Here is a 23,110-nt window from a genome sequence, read left to right on the forward strand (position 1 = left end):
TGCAAAAGACGTCAAGCCCATCAGCACTCACTTGTGTAGTCAGGTACTTCTTATTCGGCCACAATTTCTGCCTATGTCAGAAGCTATTTATACTGCCTCAGTATAATACATAAAGTCAGTGAAAAAGGTTATGCAAACCCCCCTTTTAACCCCTCTGTTTTGAGGTATGTGCATGGGTGTGACTACAGTTCCAGAATAAATTGACACGATAATAGGTTTTTAGATAGAACAATACAAGAAACAATGGAAAGAGCACCACTTGAGTCTTTGCTCATGTCATAATACAAGAAATGAAAATAGAAGGGAATTAAACAGTTGTTCCACCACCACCTCATCGCATTTGCCATGAAAATCAAAGCTACGGCTGTATGATCTGCAAGCATCCTTGCAAAATGCTAAGATTGTGTCTTTATGGTTAAATTTGGCAAAATGTATTTGCGCCAGATCTACACTTTTAAAGAGACATACATTTAGAAAAATACAAAATTATCCCAGCCCAAGAAGGTATAAAAAGAAAATGTGTTTAAAATAGGTTAAATTTCAATTTATTATAAGCACTTCCTCTATGTCTAAAATATGTCCCTGCACACAAATGACTGGGCCACTTATGGAAAATAAAGCCTTTTGTTCTTTAATTTATTTACTTCATATAGGTAAGTAAATGGTATGACAATATTGTAATCTCATGCATTGTATGTACATTTTTGGGGATGCTGACAGCTAGTTGCAAAGCCTGGCAGGGTTGCATTTGAGGGTAGCTGACTTACTGAGTGATTATTGCCATAATTAATATGACACGGGTCGGGTCAGCCGGCACCCCTCATCCTCTGTCAGAGTGGATGAGGCGTGGGGTGGATGACACGGTTTAACCTCGCTTGTTCAGGTCTCCTCAGACAAGCACTATCCTCCCTAGGGTATTGGCCAGCCACTCTGCAAAAACCAACAGTGGTGACATGAGCGCTGGTTAAATTTTAATCGCAGAAAGTGAGAGAGAGGTCTCTGTCTGACAGTGTGACCTCCTTCAGCCTTCCCCTCCTATGAGTAAAGAAGTTTGAAAACACAAATGAATTAATAAATTATAGCTGCAAAACATACTTGCGATTTTAGAAAAAAAAAAAACAAAAAAAAAACAACAAAAATCTGAATATATAATACAGATATGACACAGATTTTATGTCTAAAATATTAACTCTAAAGCACTCATTCTTGTGAAAACAACAAACCCCTCCCTCACCCCCCAAAAATATAAATACAAAAATCTACGTAAGTATGAACGACATATTCTGTATTTATCAGCATTAGCCAATAGTATAAATTTTATTTAAATATAATGCATATCATGCATAAACTTTTTGTTGAAAGACTTTTATTTTTAAGTATATTTTGTCTTCCTATAGACCCCTTTTCAGTTGGTAAACATGGTGACTTTTTTTGTGGGTGGAGCTTAGGTGGAGGCAGAGCGATCCCTCTGGCCGCTTCACTAACGCTAGTTAGCAAGTATTGTTAGCTTGTTTTTTAACAATGACTGAAGAAAATCTAATTTTATCTTAATGTGAAAGGTCACTCAGTGTCCAGGACCGTGATTGTTATTTCCAAAAGTTATCTTTAACGGACGGAACCAGATTGGCCGACCCGTAGCCTCACTCAATGCATGGACAAACTGACAGGATTAAAGTTACGTTACCTCGGTTGAGTGGCGTGACTTCTACACCTACCTTATAGAAAAACTGATCGTAAAGAGAAACTGAGGGCATATAAATCTTTAGATGCCTATATGCACCTGTACGAGACTTATGTGTATGGTCTGCAGTTCTGCCGAGACGATAAAGAGTGACATTACAGTGCGATTTTAATGATGTGAATATTTTCTAGAAATAAAAATTCCAGATACAGCATATTCATTTTTCATCAATTCTTGCACCAAACAACACAACAAGATGACATTTAATAATAGTAACAATAATTTAAGCTCCTTATTATGTAGCCGAATCTGTGCTGGTTTGTATTGGCCATCTCCAGTTTTCACTTTGTTTTGCCTCCAGCTAGCACCGTGACGTAACTAGCACCGTGATGTTGATGCAAAAGGAGTCTATTATTCAGATGTTTCACTTCTTGTGTTTAGTTCTTTGTGTTTGCCTTTGTTTCCATTGCTGCCATCTCAACACATTCTCATCCTTTAACGTCATATAGAATGCTATATGCAAAAACGGCGCTATGCTACGCACATGGCACCCGTTATCATTAATATAACACACGCTGTGAGGGCTAAGTTTAGGTGTGGAGTAGGGTGTGCGTGTCATAGACGTCTTGGGTTCGCGTATTATATTAAAGATAATGGGTGCCATGTGCGTATAGCGTCGATTTTGCATATAGCGTTCTATATGACGTTAAAGGATGAGAACGGGCTGGCCATCTTTGTTTCCATAGTGACTGATTATTCTCATCAGTTCCTTGTTTGTCCCTTGTTATCCTATGCATTTTTACCCCAGTGTTTCCCGTGTTGATTCTAGGCTCTTGTCCTTCCATGGCTGGTGTTGGTGTTCTCAGTACAGTGTCTTTGTGTTTCGTTTTTTTTTTTTTTTTTTTTAATTTTTAAATTAATTATATAACTTTAATAAAACTTCTGTATTTATATACATATTTCCCTCGTCACTGAGTTTCCTGCATTATACCTTTGCAACTAGTATCTCAGTTGTCATCCTCTATTTTTAAGAGCTCTTTTTTGTGAATATTTATGGAATATGTTATTATTTTAAATAACATCCTTATGTAATTTATTTATTTGCTATTTGTGTATTTACATATGTGTGTTTCTTTTGTTAATTATTTATTTAAAGCATAATAGATTTACAGCATTATCTTTACATCATTGGCCACAACCTGAAAACAGCTGTCAGCTAATCGGCAATGGCTAAAATTTGCATAATAGTGCATCCCTAATGTAAAAAAATAAATCTACCCTTGAAATTAATAGACATAATATACGGGAAAGCGAACATAACAGTAATAAAATCAGGCAAAAGGAAGTTATTGTTGATATCACATAAACAGTCATTCATGAAACGCCCTGAGCAAAAGTTTGTGGCAATTTTCCATGTAGAGAAGCTCTCAGCAATAATTGCTTCAACATTTGTTCCAGGTCAAGTAGTTAAGTGAGTAATGATGTGTCAAAGCCTTATAGTAATGCCATCAATAGAGCAATTACCACTTAGCCAGAGATTATTATGAGACAAAAGCGCATTATCTTCTGCCCAAAATAAAATAACAAAGAAGCCAGGTCAGAAAATTGAAGTTTTTTTTTTTTTTTTTTTTTTGATTGGGCAAAGTAAACAGTTGCGGCTGTTATAGGAGATGAGAGATTTTCCACAGGAAGAAAAATTAAGTAAAAAAAATAAAAAAAAATAAATAAATATATGTAACCTTGAAATTGTGAAACAGCGTTGACTGCAACACAACAAGGGCTGCACTGATGCATTACCTCACTTCTGTCAAGCGTGACTTTAGTTTGTCATTTTTTTTTCCTGCAGCTTAAAGGCAGGGTGGGCAAGAAAATACCAAACTTTATCATTATGAATATAAACAACTAACATGGCTATTAGTACTCACTATGACTTATCTGTCTCTCTTCTCCAGTGGGTTGGGATACTCCAAAAAAAAAAAAAAAAAAAAAAAAAAACGAAAACAAGGGGGGTGTCTTGAAGACCGACAGACAGTGGTACTCTAAAAACACCCCCATTAGCAGTTAGTGCTTTCCATCTGATGAAATGAGTGTGGCGAAACTGATGGATTGAACGAGTAAAAAAAATTGACCAATCAGAATTTTTGCCGAACCAGAACGTATCGACCAATTAATCGGCTAATCAACTGGGACAGTACAGCCCTACGATTTTTATACTCTCCTTTTCAGAGTGCTTACATTTTACAGTCAGTACTTACAGTTTAAACAAATCTGGGATAAAGTGTTTTAGAAAAAAACGTGCCTTTAACTATCTACGGCAACATATCCCTCCATTGGCATGACAGAATAAGCCGGAGAAATTCCCCCTGACTTTTTCAAGGCGTGCTTAATTAACTGACGTAAGCTACAGAGACCTGACAATGTAAGACTTGGACATAACTGCTGATGACACATACTTCAATTTTATTAGCGACCAGCTTCCATAACTTCCCTTTCTCTAGCCCCTTTTCTGAAGCCACACTTCGACCTTCAAGAGGTTGGAGATAATTAACAATTAGAATATGAAAATGAAATCCAGCTGGGAGAACAACCTTACCCATAGTGCAGGTGGAGTGTATTGAGCACATACTGTATCTTGAAATATATATATATATATATATATATATATATATATATATATATATATATATATATATATATATACACACACACATATATACATTTTTTTCTCCTCCTTCAGATAAGAGAGACCTCATAGGCCTACTTGATCGACCACAACAGAGGGCATAAGCAGCAGGGAGTTGAGATAATTGACTCGGAATTGGTCTCCCATGACAATGAAACTTTGTTCCTTACAATTAGGGTTTTGGTGTGACTTGGAAAGGCATCTCATGCACATTCTTAACCTGTTAACTGTCACCCCCCCTTTTTTGAATAGACATGAAAATGCACATTTCGAACTTAAATGGTTGTAATTCAAGAATGCTTTGGAATAAAGACATATGATTGGTCTTGTTTTAAAGAAGACATTTGGCAGATTTTGTAGAAGTGAAATAAATTAAGAAAGTGAAACAGAAAAAAAGTTATAGAGGTTTGAGTTTATGGAAATTTACAATGCAAAAATATTAATTATTTATATTTTACATAAAATATATATTTTCAAAACCTGGGCTACTCTAAAATGGCAGAAAAATCAAAGCCAAAAATCTGAACAAGTTGTGTTTCAAATTTTAGGTTGATATCTCAAAAAAATGAGCTTTCAGTAAGATTTTGTTTGAGCGCAGTACCAAACTTTTTCACTAGGGCACAATCAGACTCCATTACTGCCCATATAAGGGCGCCTGCATTTCCATTCGTGTTTTGAGTGATATGAACCATTATTTTCACAATTTTCATACAATTTCTAAAGTAGAGATCCTATTCAGAAGTAGCATGGGAAGTTTGGCAGATTTTGATATGAATTATACCTCTAAGAAACACATACAAAGAACACGCATGTAAGTCATAGCTAGCTGCCACGTCACAAATGGTGAGTTTATAATTTTTTTCTTGATATTTCAAACTTTTCAGACCTTTTTTTTTCCAAAATAATTGAATGGATTCTATCTTTTGAACTTTTGGCATGAAAACAAACTGAGGTATCTACCATTTTTTCATGATTTTTCATGTTTACTGCTATTTTAAAATAAAGGTCTGAACACGCCTTATGAGTATGAAAATATTCTTGTTTTATATTGATAAATTATGGCTCCTCTGTAATATATTTTGAAAATCAGTCACCAAATATGGAAACTAGAGATTGTAAGCTTTCAAATGATATATAGTTTGTCAATATTATTTAAGGTATTTACTAAGATATTATTGTTTTAAAAATATAGTGGCAAACGTCCCACCTGTGGGACGGTGACAGTTAAGTGGTTAAAAGAGAGGCAGCTTTCTTTTGGCCACTACTAATAAATGTGTTTCTTTGTTTTCTAATGAAGAAGATTTACACACTTCACCATGGGTTTAAATGCCTGGAAGCTTCAGGGCAATGCTGTAACTGTAGCATTCTGTCATTTCTGTGACATTTTTCAAGCTGACTGACAAGTTACCTTTTAAATAGGTTGAATCTATGCAGAAGGACTTTTTAAACTGAACTGTGCATGTGGTTGAAAGACATTACGAAAAACATTTTTTTAAAAAGCATCAAAGAGCAGAGACATAACATCTTTTAGGTGTCCCTGTGTTCAACTCTACAAGCACCTTGGCTCAAACTATACGTCTGACTGGAGCTTTCAAGCACCATCTCGAGACAGCCATTGACGTATGTACTCTATACTTCTGAGACTTCACACGCCTCCATATTTGCCTTCCTTCATTTTATCCACCACATTATTAAAAACAATAGCACAGGAAAACAGCCTAAATGCTCATTCGAGAATCCAAGTGTGAGTTATTGTCTCACAAACAAAAATCATCTTGTTTTGAGTAATAAACTGCACATTACACAAAACATTACATTTCATTGTGTGCCAATTGCTTAAATATAACGTGAAAAGAGCCAACTTAAATATGATTTTAAAACCATCTCAAGAATAGTTGAGCCAAGTTAAATAAGCCTTAAATAGCAAGTAGGAACTCATATTTATTACTTGGTGTCATTATCTCAGAAGCAGATAAAAGGGGGTTATATTTCATTTTTATACAGATGAATGTTGACAATTAAATGGTTCACAGGGGGATGTCTATCTGTAAGTACTAAATCAACCTCCAAGCATGAAAAATATGAGGAAATAGCTATTCGTGCTGAAATATGTTTAAATTACTAGTATCTGGGTTTCTTTGACTTTGTAAACTAGCCAGGGGGCTGAGAGGACCTGCATTAAATATATAGTATCATATTATTTTATTGTAAAATGTGGTCTGACTCAATCCCTGAAAAGCAGTTTTTCAGTTAGACTGGTTTTGGATTATGATATTGTAATTCAAAGCTCTTAGACACTCAAAATACAGTTAAAGTAACTTTTTAGCAAAGTTTAAATTGAATGAATTCGTTCAGATTGAAAAAAAAAGGTCTGCATGTAAAAATAGCCATTGTTTCAAAAAAGCTTCACAGAGTTTCAAATTCCATGTGAATCAAATGAACAGCCATAGTAAAAGTATAAAGTAAAATAAAAGTATATATATATAAAAAAAAGATTGTTTAGCTTAAAGGTGATTTTTTTTTCAATGGAAAACAATATGAAAATATGTAGCTTAAATATGTAGTTACCTCCCTGAGGTAACAGGATCTCATAAGCCCATATCTGTCGATAATACTCCTGCCACAATTTTCACACAATGTTTATTAGAGGCTAGAGTGGTTAATATTTTCCAGAATGACAGAAATTTAAAAAAGTTATTATTATTTTTTTTTAATTAATTATAGTCCATGAACCGATTTACTGAAGCCATCACTTTTGTTTCTCTTCTTTTGTTTTTTACATTAGCCAAACAATATGTTACTTACAATATGGACCCAATTTCCCCAACCTTTTCTGTAAAATGAAAAGCATACAATACAGTATATAACTGCATAATAAATGTGCTAACACTTTTTTTTTTTTTTACACTGTAACAAGGATGCACCTTAAAAACAAGGATGCATGTTTCAGCATTGTCAGACTTCCTCAGCAGGGGTCCAATCAGACGTGCAATGAAAATGAGAAAGAACAAAAAAAGGAAAAAAAAAAAAAAAAAAGTTTGCAATTGAAATTTAAGATCCAACGGCTTGGCTGAGACACACACATTTAGGTGTGAGTGTGTGAAAAGCGCTCTAAAACAAATAATAAACACTTCAGAGGAGTCGCCTTGACTTCAGGCAGTATTCATAAGCTAAATGAATCCCTCTCCGTCATTAAAAACAGCATTAGAACCTCCAGAATTACAGTTAGGATTTGTGACAATCCCATGTGTGAGTCACTTGTGAGTCTCTTTTTCTCCATACATCACGGTAATGTGAACTTGTGACACTGCCTATGATAGACCTGTCGTGTGCCAAGCCTGAGTACACAATTACCACTGATTTGCTCATCTAGAAAAGCAAACTCAATCAAAAATAATGACTCTATGCTCTGCAGGTATTTGCATAATAATAATATCGCTACTTTAAAGGAGTCGCCAAATAAACTATTTTCCCTCTTCTCCCTGACAATGAAGAGGGGGAAATTGATTTTCACATTTCCGCATCCGTGTGCTGGCGCAGCAAACCTATTTCAGGCTTTGCATTACTGGCAGCAAGCATGAGACAAGAAAAGGGAAACATAAATAACTGAATAAATAACTCCATAACAATACATAATTAAAAAAAAGACAATAGTGAAAAGGAGGACAACTATGTATATGTGTCACAATGCCGAACCAGAACCGGACGCTGGGAAGAAAATCAACAGAGCAAAGCTGATGAGAGGAAGATATATATATATATATATATATATATATATATATATATATGTTTTTACAAAAGTAAGGTATATTTATGGCAAATACGTTTTCACAATTCAGTTGTGGTAAAAAAATAATAACTCCATTCCAGACCCTGGCTGGATATCTCTCTGTTTGGTGTTTGTAAGTCCGTATGTGTATTCCTGTACACTGCATTCTTTTTTCTAAAGCCGTGGGACATCAGGAGACAGCGATGGGACACAGGGAAAATGACAGAACATGGGGCTGGGCATAATGCAGGAGCAAGGTAGTGAAAAATGTATTCATGAGTGGTTGGCAGCGTGTGTGTGTGTGTGTGTGTGTGTGTGTCGCATGACCGGGTGCTCTCACGTAGAGGCCCGACCCAGCCTGCAGTAGTGATGGATGAGCTGGCCACAGTATTGGACAGGTAATACAGCACTGTGGGAAACAGATAAATAAATACATAGGGGACCAGCTAAATAAACGAAGACACTCCAGATAAAGTCCCAGAATCACCTGAAGAGCAAATGCATGTATTTTAAGGGTAGGGGAGCACTTAGTACACATATTAAGAGATCAGATCTGTCATTACAGGTCCCACACAGAGGAAGAGACAGTTTTAGAATAATAAGTAATAACAATAATAAAACTCTAAAGGAAAAATATAAGACTGTGTCATAATACTTGTAAAGCACTATCTTTTGATTTACACAGCATATTAGAGCAGTGCTGAATATGTCGAGGACATTATTCAGTATTTGATGTGACCTGCAAGGCGGCTGTAAATAACAGGAGCAGGCTGGACGTCAAAGTGAAACATCTGTTTTAACAATCTGTTCATTTATATATACCCAACATAATGGGGGACAAAATGTCCACACAAAGTTGGCAATATCCGAAAGCATTGTCGGGACATGTATTGGTCCCCATGAGGAAAACAGATTATAAACCATGGTTTAAACCATGTAAAAATGCAAAAAGATTGCTGTGACGGGTAGCTTTAGGGGATGAAATATACACTTTGTACATGATAATAATCATTATGCTTATGGAAAGTCCCCATAAAACATGAACACTCAATGTGTGTGTGAAACAAAATTTTTCTACAACAACAAGTGTATGGAATTGTGACAAGGAATATCCACTGAAATGCTATGAATCTGCATACAAAGTGTTTACAATCTGTCTGTGCAATAGTTTCATTGTTGAGTACCTAAATTCTTCCTTTTTCAAACCCATCTCAAATTCAGGTTGGATGTGCCTTCTTTCCTGCGGTGAGGGCTGTTGGGTGCGTTCTGCTCTTGAGCACACTGATGTTCCTCTATTGCTTTTTGTCATCCTACTCGGTGAGCATGTGGCTTGTGGACGGTGTTGGTTGACGCTGTTCCCTCTTTTATTTGTGCAGTGAGCATGTCGTCTGTGCGCTTTCACACACTCCCTTGCAGTGCATTTCCTTTGTCCTGTGCTTTAATGAAGCTGGTAGCCTAAATTGTTTCTTACTCACAGATTCATATAAATATAACACGTTAAAGCATGCGAATAACTCAAAATTCAAAATTTAACAAGTAAATTACTAAAGCATGTGAAATTGTGTCATTCATGTAATTTACGTCATACAGTCAGATGATTTTAGAAGTCAGGAGTTTATCACGCTGAGCATCTACAATGGTGCATGCACCTGTAACAATGCTAGGCATCTCACTAGCAAAGTTTTGATGGATGAGGATTACAATCAAGGTAAAGATGATTGGAGTGACGAAGCATGCCTTAGTCTATTACTGTATATTAATGCGCCAGCAAACTGTGTATGTGTGCTCTCGACGCACTGATCGCACGTATTTATGCACAGACACATTTCAGTACATTCATATGGTTTTCATTTGATTTTTCATGGTATGTTGCTGTGTTTAGTAATTATGAATGGTTCAGTCAGGACCAATATCATCAAATACGACTGAACATTAGCATACAGTTTGGATTGCCGGTATGATTCTGTTCTGGGCAAGAACTCTCTGCGCATCAATGTAGCCTAGCATGCTTAAGAGCAGGGAGAGCAGCAATAACCCCCCGTAGGGTAAACAGAACAAAACAAACATGAATGTATTGCAGATATCATTACTTCAAACACAATTCGAGAATTTTATCTGATTATAAGGGGAATCAGAATGCCAAATCCTGAATGGCGAGAGGAGGAACTGGGGATGGAGGAGGGTAATTAGCTCCTGAGAAACACTGCTGATGATATATATGAATGCTGTGATGGGCGTCATATTCATATAGGTGGACGTGGATCAACTGAGAGTCAGTTGATGCAAGCTTGACTAACATGACCTGCCAGAACTGACGCAACACTTGATATCTGTATACAGTAGCAGGCACCTTTTTTTGCACCTATTTGGTGTCTCCATAGGGTCCTGCTCGGTTAAGCAACTTGATATGTCTAAAATGTAAACAGGCTCTTTTCAGTTTCACTGTACACATAATATACACTATTAATTCTGGAAATTTTGTCCATTCATTTTTTATGGGTGCTATATATATATATAGGATTCTCTCTCTTTTTTTTTTTTTTTTTTTTTGTAGGAATTTGTGACCGCCAAACAAAGACTTGAGATTTGATTTGGGTTCCTAAACCTTTTCACACACCTCACAAGCAGGTCAACAGTCGAGAACTGCTAGGCCCCGAAGAGTGTCGGACAGTTTTTTTTTTTACTGTCTACTGGATAGGTGTGCAATTGGAGAGCTGCTGGCAAATATAAACCACATCTGCATTCCCACAGTAGTCTCATGAACATCAAGCAGAGGTTTTCTCTGTCTACCGCAGATGCCTTCAAATGTTAACAAGATAACAACTTCAAAGGAATGGAGAGGCATGCTGACACTGAATGGCAATATTTGTGTTTTAGATCTGTGAAGATCTGTTTTTTTTTTATTCATATCTGAACCATATGAAATGACACCATTTCATGAACAGCTTGAAGACTGGAGACAAGTGCTTTGGTTGAGAGCATGCATGACAATGTCCAGAATTTTAAATATAATAGCTCTCATTATGTGTGGCAGTCACCACTGCTAATACTACACATTAGGCCGACTAAAAAGACTAGGGGCTTTTTTTTTTTCAGCCACGCTCATGATATAAAAGGATTAGGCCTTCACTATATTCGTTTCGGTCACAACAGCGCTGCAACAAGGTATATTAGGCAGATTACACTACAATCGTATGTTTGACATTAAAGGTTTACAAAATTACATCAGATACAAATAAAAATGACCCATGGCAAATATTAATTACAGGTTTACTCGTAGAGATGAAAAAAAAAAACAGGTTTTGCTGACCTCATGTACTTTGTGTGGTGAATTATTGCTTGCTGAAAGCACGAAACTGGAAAATTTTCAGAAACATACTAATGAACCTAATTGTCAGTTTGCGACATCATGCTAACAATTCTGTATATTTTTGGTACTGTGCAATTCATGGCAATATAACAACATATCTATTTGTGTTATTAATATAAATGTATTTAATTATCAATATTTTTAAATGATAAACAGAACAATTATCTGTTTTGGCTTGCTACTTGTCAAAAAATCTGAATCATAAGCAAAACTAATTATGTAAAATGTTACCAAAATAGATTATCCCAGATAGTTGTAACGATGAGGTAGCAACGAATCGGAGAGAGAATCCACATGCAAGTACTACTTTAATAAAACAAACAGGTAATCCAGAGAAAACAAAGGAACACAGAAGTCAAGACAGAAACATGGTCTAAGAAACAGCTAAAAGCTACTGTACAAGCAAACAATGATCGACAAACAACAACTGAAGCACAGAGGTTTAAATACACAAACAAGCTAAACAAGATAACAAGGGGCGGGGCTAATTAGAAACACCTGGAGAGACTAATAAACGTAATGGGGAGCTAACATGGGACAAGACAGGGGAACACAGACGTGAATCATGACAATGGTGCTTAAAAAAATGTCCATTGACAATACCATGCTAGCAATTATCAGGTTACAATTTCACTACTTATGTCATCTAGTTTTTTGATCACTGCATAAAAAGAAAACATCACACCACTGTGACCATATTACACATAAAGCGCCAAACAACGACTTTAATCTGGATCTATAAAGCAAAAAAGTTTATGAAACCGCATTTGTGGCACAACCAGCATTTGCCAGGTAGTTTGTAGGCTATTTCCGACAGCTGGCAGGAACTGAGCTCTTGGGGAAATTACACAAAATGTGTTTTTAAAAAGAGTTTCTAAGGCAGAAGAAAGAGGACACCATGGGGAGAATGCCACACCTGCTTTCAATGCTGCACCATGGGAGTCCAGCGATCAAAAGACTGCGATAATTTAGTTCCTAATGCCATAGACTGATGTTGAATGTTTGCTTGCTTAAACTACACTTACTGCACTTCCAATTCTGTCACCATTCATCTTTTACAATGTCTAAAAAAATACAATAAAATTCTATATCAACTTTTGAAGAGACGAGAGTGTTATCCTTGGTGTATTTCTGCAGCTTTCTACATGAAATCAACATTTAGATGGTTTGTCATGTATGTTTTGTAAACTTTCTGTTTCATCTGTAAGACGTTAAGCCTTCTCCAGGTCATTTTTGCCTACCCTACTGCATGCAATGTTCTTTTGAATGCCTTAAAAGAAGAACAGATTGAGGATCACCTTTTGCTACGTTTAAAATCATGTACTTCCAAAAAAAGTGTACAGTATTTAGGTGACATTGTCATTTCACCCATACCCACTCTTACCAAAGACATACAAACATCAAATACATTTTTTTTTAAATACAACTTTCCAGATTATTGTATGGGATTGGAATGGGTAAATCAAAAGACTAGTAGTACATCATTCAGGGATTGTTCTGTTTCGTGAATACTGCATATCATGATATAGGCCTACTATTCAATTGACACAGCTTTTTGTAGAAAAAATAATAATAATACATATATGGGCAGTAGTGATGTTTTGGGTTTTTAAACGGAGTGGGTGATTTATCAAATAAGTTGAAGTAACTGCATAACACTTCTTGCATGCTTTTTTCTGAAAGAGGTTAAGAAGAAATAAAGCTAGTATAGCTAAGTATCTAGCTGACCCAGCAACAAACACATATCACAGTGGGAAATGTGCTGTTTTCCAAGAAAAAAAAAAGCATGTGCTATCTTCCAAAATATGCTAAATCAGAAGGGACATGGTCATTTGGCTCATGTTTATCTAACATAAAAGGTCACTTAGTGATAATTATCCAAATCTTACAAGACGTGCAAAGATGACATATGTGATTACATGTCGGTTCATATCTTGAAAGCAACATAAGGCAAAAAAAGCCCACTAACATCCAGCCACAATTGCACAAATGGTTGCCACAGTAACACTCACATGCTAAGGCACCTGCAAAGCATTTATGTGCTTTTTCACTTATCTGAGGGAATATTCTGACAAATAGTTAATGAAAATGTGCTATATGCATCTATTGTCCTGCCTGGTGCTTCAAACGTAAAATAAAAATCAAGATTTAACAGACAATATGGATGATGTAATGTAGCCTATGTAATTTAATCAAAACATAGACCCCTTATTGAAGATGTAAGGGTTTCTTTGAACCTAACCTACATGACTGACTTCATTTTAATGCCCTCAAGCAAGTCTAGAGTGAATTCTTAAAATATAGAGCTACTATAGCAGTGGGTATTCAAAGTCATTCCAACTGCCAGTCCAAACCAAATTTAATCATGAGATGTGTGCAACACCTTCCATTGACACATAATCCTTAACCCTCTGGGGCTGGAGGTATCGCCACAAAAACATTTTGTGTTTTTTTTTTCTGATTTCCGTGTTATACATCATTTGATCCTGTTAAGTGTCTATTTTTGTGTATACTCACAATAAAAACAAAGTGTTGTGCTTTTTGTCAAAAGAAACATGATGCGCATTTTGCCTTCTCTTTGTCAGAGAAGTCCATTCTGAAAAGTGTCTGAAAAATGAACTGTAACAGAGTCAATACTTAGATACCATATATTTCGTGTCTCTACCATTCCAAAGAGACACAAAAGATTTCTCTTTATAAAGCTCAAATTCTCTTCTTTTAAATGAAGTAATTTAAATAAAAAAACATATTCAAAGTTTATGTAATCTGTATGAAAAGAGAGAGATGTCACTCTTTTTCCATTCACCTAATTGACCTATGGCTAAGCCACGCCCTCAAACGCAGTTGCGCAGCTAACCCAATAAACTCAGATATTCTCTGCTTCCACGTCCATTGAAATGCATTGCAGTTAGTCAGTTTTCATTCGTTTTTTCTTATCATTTTAAGTTTAAAATGGTCAAACGGTGTGCATGGGGTACATGTAACTCCGACACTAGGTTCCCGAGAGGCTGGGCGACGGTGTGTATTTTTTTTCACCCTTTCCCAAGCACAATTAATATATTTGCAGTCCCAATTAATATGTTATGACATGCAGTCTCAATTAAGGTGTTTATAAGCAACTAAAAAAAGCACAAATGTCAGGGCATGTCAAAAGGACCCCAAAAATACCTTAGACCCCAGAGGATTAATACACCACTCATTTCCAGAGCGTTTTTGATAGAACAGTCAAAGTAACTAAATTAACGGTTAAAGGCTTACAATATTTATTCTGTTTGTAGCCCCACACATTTAATATGGCTGACAAATTGCTGGAACACTTTGTGGTGTGTTTAAATAAGAGTGCACTTGAGGGTTTGGGTGCCATTGTGAATGGGAAGAGCATGTTCCATAGTAAGCCGAAATAAAAAATGGGTCAAGCCTAGACATGCTTGTTGCCATGCTATACACAAACAGTGACATCGCGTCATCAGGATGGAAACATCCCATTGGCTGGAAAATGCAGGAGGGCCCTAACCATGGGTAGCAAACCTTGTTTGGCAAAAGCTTAGTTGAGGAGACAGGGAAGGGAATTCCTATAAAGGAGAGAGAGGGCCTTAGGAAAGAGGGAGGCAGGGAGAGGGATGCTGGGATGGAGGAGCGGAAAGGAGGGAGCTGACCAGGCTAATCCTCACCTGAAGCAAACTGGTGCAAACAGTTGGGAAGCTTAGCTATTCATTAATTGGAGACACAGTGGGGAGGAAGAGCGAGTGTGTGTGTCAGTATTGGTGTTTAAGTTACTGCCAGGGAGGCCCGTTCATTTGTCTTCTGAGCTGTACATACAGTAGGAGTGTGAATTCCATTGGAAAGCCACTTAAATGTCTTAGTGTCAGAGTTTTCAACAAAAAAATTTGGGCCAGAAGGAAAACCATTAGCGTGGAAATGCCCCTCTCCATCATCTCTTGTCCCATAGACCATGCTGTAAACTTATAAGACAATCCAACTGTCATTTCATTGCACTGGGCAGCAAAGACTCCAGCTGGTTTTGGAACAGTAAGTTTGTGGGAAATTACTCAAAATCACGATGAAAAAAAGACCACTACACAACATCACACAATGCCATCAACTATGAAAGTGCATAGCACTAGATAGTAAAAAGAAAGGAGGAGAAAAAAAAAAGAGATTTTGTCTACGTATTGCATATTGTTGACTTCAAATAACACTAATAGTTAGTGCTGTGACGGTGGCAGTTTTTTTACCACCGTGGTGGTAATGGACCAACTGGTGGTGCGGTAGTTGTTTAAAAAAAAAAGTGTTTATTTGAGCAAATCAAAGTGTTTATTTATCAATTTCATCAAATGAACAATACACTAAAGCTTGTAAAGCATTGAAATAAATATCAGTAAATATTTGTGACTTAAATAATATCTCAATATCTCTTTTCTAATATCTTCATATTTTCTACTTGTTATAAAAGGTATGAAGAGCAAATTTTATCTTGCACAAGGGCAAGGCGTTTAGGCCGTTTTATTTTGCGCTGCCAGAGAAAGAGAAACTAAAATCATCCATGTGTGTGAAACGTCCTTTACAAAAAAACTTGACACACATTACCATGTCTAATAACAAGCACAAACTGTGTTAAAAAGAATTTATTGAGCGGGTAAAAAGGTAGGCTATCTTTCCTTCAGAGTTTTTCTACTTTACCACAGTAAAGAATACGAAAATAACAGGCCTAGTTAATGTAAAAGCGAACCAAGGAAGAAACGTTTATAATCCCCTGCGAAAATGGGTGAGATGTGAGTGAAGATTTGGATAACGAAACAAGAGAGTCCATGCACGGATGAGTCATGATTTTTGAATATTTGATTAGTTGATTTAATTATAGAATATCGAATAGGTAGTGTGATTATTCTCTAAAATAAAATCTACATGTTATCGGTGCTGTTCATGTAACCAGATGGTGATGCTGCCAATTACGCACAAAACAGCTGTCACAAAGAACCGGCAAAAGTAATGATTATGAATGCGTCAAATTTAGCAAGGAGACATTTTAATTGTTTATTAATAAACTAATGTTTTTTTTTATATGTCGGTGTCGGGCAGCAAAAATGAAGTTGACGATGCTGACTCGTTATCTTCGTAGTGAACACGTCTATAGAGAGAAATGCACACTTCAGGTCATACCGAATACATAATCAGATATTAGGCTAGTCGGTTTCTTTTCATTTAGAATTGTTTAGTTTAAAAGTAGACAATTCAAGCTTTCTATATGGAATAACTAAAATAATATATGTATAACTATGGAATAACTGTTAAATTTGCTCAATTTACATATTGTTAAATTTACCGACAAAGCTTACTCTCAAACGTTTCCATGGCTGCGATGTAACATTTAATTGTTAACCTAAGAGCTTTGTGCTTCACTCGTGTCATAATATTCATGTAAAAACTATTCACATACAAAAAAAAAAAATCTTTAGGCGGACCACCGCCAGTGCTACAGAGCCACCGCAGTGGTGCGGTTGTCAAGTTTACCGGTACAGCACCACAAATATTAATTTAAAGATGTGGTAGCATTGGATCACCGCAACACAGGTTTGTGGATCTTTCTTATTATTATCAGTTGTTAAAAATTTAGTCCAAAATAATTTCTAATGCAAAAATCATACAGCATAATGAGGAGGTAAACACAAAAATGATATATTTTGACAAACTGTGGTGGTAAGTTCATCAAAACATTGCACTTTTGTATTTATTTCACAATTAATTACAAAGAAACAGCAAGTAACACACCAAATTAAATGTGAAATTTTTAATTAAACAGAAATTGTATTTTCTTGTAAAATGCAGGCTACTCATTTTTGTAATCATTTGTATTAAAAAAAAGACTGTGTAAATCAATCAATCAATCAATCAATCGTGATGACCTACAGATAGGATTTACTTTTTTAAACATAGCATAATTTCTATTTTTATTTTTTTTAGAAACTGGGGTAATAGCTTTTGCTCACTTGTATTCAAGGCACAAAAGATGCAAGGTTACATAGCACAGTATGAGAAAAGAAGGATAGTAGATGACAATACAAAGAGGGAGGTTTGACTGAGAGTGAAACTGATCTTCAAACTAACTCCTGTGTAGTCCACTCAGCAGGCCATGAAAACCCATGCAGTTTTGCTAATCAAACTTTCCAATTAGTGCTTATGAGCCCCAAATCAGCTAACATTAAAGGCAAGTGCACAGCTCTTCCATAAAATGAACAACAGATTTCCCCCTCTTCATCTGCAGACAGAATGAGACGAAGAGAGGAAGAGGCAGGGAGGGACAAAAACAGCTTCAGTGTGCCATTTTCACAGCGCAAGTGAGTGTGAAAAAAGTTCCACTTTAGTGACAGTAGGGGTACAACTTTTTCCTGATTCTTTGTTTCTTCGTTGTCGTCTTTTTGAGCGACCTGTCGGAGCTTGGGCTGCTTGGGAAATGGCTCTCCGTAGAGACAACTAGCACAGTGTCAAGTGTGTGTGTGCGCACTTAAGTGTCAGTGTGTCCCTGTGGATGGAGACAGTGCGGGTATAGAGGGGAGGGGAGAAAAAGAGCAGATCGTATGGAAAACTGAGAGAGGGAGGATGACATTCCTAGTGATAAATGGGAAGGAGTGACAGTGCTGAGTGAAGCTGCCAAGTGAAACACTGGCGGTTGATCTAAGGCCTGTCCACTATTTTCTTCCACACGCCCATGACCCCTTTATCTGTGAAGTGTGTATGTGCTTGAGGGGGCAATCAAAATGAAAATGCTCACCATTTTCTCTTCTTTTCTCACACACATTCTCTCTCACACACACACACGCTCTGCCTGGTCATGCTGGCTGTTGTGGCTTTGCAAAGCTCCCACTGTGTTCTTAATTAGCTTCATTGATTGAATGTATTAATTAATCCCTGTCCTGAATAAATCATGCACAGACAGTTGTGTAGCATAAATTATTAGTGACACAAATTTGTTGCCACAGATGTCCTCAACCAAGTAAGATATAAGTCTAGAAGTCACCTTGGAAAGACCCAGTTAACTATTTTCATGTGTATCTTCAATATTTATTGACAAATAAAACATTGTTACATTAACTTTAGTTTCTCCCCCATTCTTACATGATTAAACAAGTGAAAAGAAAACAGAGGTCCACTCAAATCCCTTAGACTTTTGTTTTTGTCTAATTGCAACATGAGCCATATTTGGTCACATTTTTTATAGCAAACGGTACAGACCATGACGTCTTCATCTCATACCTAGGGAACTACGGGAGAAGAAGTGATAAAAACCATGGAAATGATGGCCCTTACTTCATGTCAACGGATATTGTGATTAATGCTACAATAGAAAACAAAACATATTCACTGAAATGTTTTCAAAAGTGTCACGGTTTCTACAGAAACACTTGAGATTAATGGCTCGGTACTCCTGCTTCATCATCAGTTTTTGGCTTCAGGGACATTAAGAGCCTCATTGACAATAAAGAATATAATAGCCACTCGGAGGAAAGGTTAACCAGCGGAGAGAAAGAAAAAAATATGGAACAGAAAAACTTGAATATTTCTCATTTACTGTAAACACAGTACAGCCCTCTGAATGCTATTGATGAAAGCATCATGTAGCCAAAACAGCAAGGCCGAATACGTGTGTGCTAAATACAGTCACAGAGCTATAAGCACATCATCAATAAAATTGATTCAGCACTGTCTGTCTGCTTGTTTTTGCTCTTGTCCTTGCCCATTTCTGCTGTTTCCATCTCAAGGATTATTTTCAAATGCATCGAAATTCCATGCAGTCATTGACTAGACATAAATACTGAATTGAATACAGTAGAATCTACTACTACAAATGGTTTAAATATGTCCCTAGCTGGAAGAGCCATGGGTTAATGCGAGTCTTGAGTCCCATAGAGTTGCAGAAAACTTGAAAACTGAATTCAGACAGAGAGGAAATGGCAAGAGATGGCAAACTCTAATGTCGTACTTTTGATTCATTCTCGTGTTTATTTGATTCGCTGGCCCTCGTTAGAAGAAAAAAAAAAAAAAACACTTGGTCTGTGTGAGCATTCATGTTGCTTTGTACACTTGTGAGGATTCAGCATTTTGAAAGTCACACAGAGGGATATTGGCCGAGAGCTTGGAAGGGTGTTTGAAGTGATATACTGTTTAGTGGATGGGGATAATGACCAGCAGTAACCCTCTCGCTCCGGCTCTCAAATGAAGGGATTTCTTCACCTTTACACTTCAATGATCATGACAGTGTATGTTGCTCAGCATTGAGGGTCGACCACATCAAAAATGGAATGGGGGAAAGAGATGTTAATGTAAAACAAACATCATAGACTAGCTTTAAATCTCTGTACTCATTAGCACTAGTCGAGGAAAAGCTCTTTCCAAGGCCAGATGTGTGGCGCTTGTTTAAAGTGATGTAGTGAGCAAACTTGCATCAAATTGGGCAAGGTTTTAGAATCGGTAATTCATCGCTTGCATGTTTGAACACAAATAAGCCACGCAGGGGTCCGATGTGAAGCCTGGATGAGGATAATCCTGCTGTGAGTGTGGCATGAAGCAGCTTGACCCCCTGTATTTCAGCAGCCTGATCTGCAACGAGCTAATGATCCTGAATGAGTAAGAAGCAGGAACCAGGGGCAACACACTGTCTTGCATCCCCCAATGCTATGTAGGCCAAATCACCTTTGATTTAATTGGCCCTTTGACCTATCATAATGCATGGATAAATTATATGTTGACCAGCTCGCCATGACCCCAGAGGGTCTTTGACTGAAAAGCTGGCCTGATTAAACATTTCCTCGGTCATGGGTAATCATAAAAAAAACATGCTGAACAGAACATGAACAGAACAGAACAAAACGACAAGCTTAAAGGACTTTACCTGGCCAGCTCTTGTAATCTTAAGTTCATTACTTAAAAAGATACGTTATGCTGATGGCTCGGAGAGATAGTAGGAGGGATGGATGATGGAAGCAGCCCCACAGAGGATTCGAAGAAGAGCTTAATGCAGCCGGAGGTTGGGATCAAGGCCCTAGAGATGAGAAAGGAAGACAAGACGGCGGAGCCGGTGTCCTCAGAGACAATGAAGGGAGTCGGTTTGCATGCAGCACTTCCTTAAGACTGAGCCCATTATGTGTGTCTAAATACCAAGTCCATTAACCAGTGTCCACACCCATGGGATCCACTGCAGGAACTACCTCAGCCCTGGATCCACAGCTCAGACAGCCAGTAGTCGCCACCGTTTCTCCAGGGATAGAGAACCCAATACTCACGTCAACTCTTCTGCTGCAAAGTTAGGCCTAAAAGAGGATATTTAACCATCTGACATAAAGGAGAGGAATATGAATGCCAAATATACTTGGGGGAGGAAGTGGAAATATTCTCCAGGTGATGAAAAGATATTGACATAGCTGGAAGATGGATGGTTAGTTTCTCGTGGAAGCGTTCCCTGACAATGGCTCTGGAGATATGAATAAACGATGCAAATTCAGATAGATAGAGTAAATAGGCTGACTGAATCTGTGCTTCACAGAATATGCCATACACAGTCTTTACTTTGAGTGTCTATCCAGATTCACCACAAAGGAATGATCCTGTTTTGACGTTATAAATTGTTCAGAGTTTTGACTCAAGAACGTAGCCAAGTTTCAGTGCTCACCGCAGGCTACTACATAAGAGTTCTGCACCAAAAATAGAGTCGTTTTATGTATTTAGAGGAAATGTAGAGGTACTTGCATAACATCACATGCAGAGAAACTTCTCTGTTGATACAGAACAGGTAAGTACTCACTGGCTGTCATGTGAACAAATCTAAGGGTGATGCACATGTCAAGTGGATGGTCTTTAACATTCTAAAACAAACAAATAGGAGAATAAAAAGCTGTATTCCCTTTGGTTATGGAAATTCATAAGACAGAAAGTGAAGTGTTCTCTGACAATAACTCAGAAGATATTAATAAAAACAATAAACATACAGTTAACCTATTTTTTTTACATGATATTGAGATGCGATGTAGGGGTCCTTAAATGTAATAGATGAAGGAATGTTGATGGATGAAATTTTAATGGTGCATATTAACTGATACAGTAAATATGCTTTTTTTGTCTCATCAGATTTATATAATACAAAATAAAATTAATCTATTTTGACATTAAAAAAGTGTTTTTTTGACATTCACAACATATCCACAAGTTTCAGCATACTCTTAGAGGTCACAGCATCAGATTTTCTGTCACAGAACAGTGTTTCGCTTGAAGTAGAGCCTTTTCATGTTTCATTGGGAGATGCCGAAGGCACAGGTATCAAATAATACACAGGGAAACATCTCTAGGTGATACAAAACAACCAATAAACACCAAGTTGCTGCCATCTGAATGAAGTTAAGGGGATATAACCACCTCCACATGCCCCAAACACAAAACATTACAAAGGCCATACAAAAATCAAGACAAGACAACAGCTCCAACAAGCAAATGTAGCTATCCAAAACGGCTGTCCACATTATAGATCTGTGCCACACAGCACGTGCAAGCAGGTAGCCACACAGCTGCTGTTATGGGGCCGATTGTTGGAGGTAATTGTGGTCCTTTAAGTGGTGCGTTAGTTAGATGGCAGATCAAACGGAGGATGCTGTTGTTTTGGCGCAGCAGCGCACTGGGGCTGATTACGCGCTGCACTCCAACACTCTGCACATTATTTATTGATGTCACGCACGCTTTAAAATGCACTGTCACAGCGGTAGGTGGCATTGTGCTGTCACTATCAAAAAAAGCTGTGGAGCGAGAGGGAAAAAAGTGGTTTCTCTCCTTGCACCTCACCATGAATTCACCCACAGTTCCAGTTTTTTTTTTTTTGGCTTCCTTGTACCTTGTGATTCAAACTTGGTTTTATTCCAAACAACAGTGTAACTTTCAATCACTATTTTACATTTTTTTTTTTTTTTACTATTGATACACAATAAATTAATGTAACAATAAGAGGCAATGAGCATTTGATTAAATACACACACACCATATATATATATATATATATATATAAATAGTTATTTGTATTTATTAGTCCTGTCAGTCGATTCAAATGTTTTATCTGATTAACCACACAATTATTGGGAAATTAAGAATACACAATTTATCTCATTTAACACATTCATTTTGTCATCATTTGCTATTTCCAGCAAAGTAAACAATCAGGTTGAAGGGTGATTCTCAAGAGTGAAAACTGTATTTTCTGCAAGCTTCAAAATAGCCATTCGTTGTTTTATTGTACATTGAACTTAATTTATGTTTTTTTTTTTTTTTTTTTTTTTTTTAGGGTGTTTTTAGGTGCTCTGCCCCTTTTGTCTTTTGATGTCCTTTTGGAATCTCCATGGTGCTTGTACACATGACAAATCAAACATTATCCTGAGTGTGTGTGGAAGCGACGTGAATGTGCTGAAATGTACATTTGTACATTTGTCTGTACATAATGCAATGTGTGATCAATGATCGAGAGCGCACATACACGATATGTAAAGTTCTTGCATCAATCTAACAGACTCAACCGCACTTACTAAACGACTCCAGTCAGTCCCCAACAATCACAGAACATGACAGAGCTTGTGT

Source organism: Pimephales promelas, chromosome 6, assembly GCF_988280905.1.
Source record: "Pimephales promelas chromosome 6, fPimPro1.hap1.1, whole genome shotgun sequence".
Lineage (NCBI taxonomy): Eukaryota > Metazoa > Chordata > Actinopteri > Cypriniformes > Leuciscidae > Pimephales > Pimephales promelas.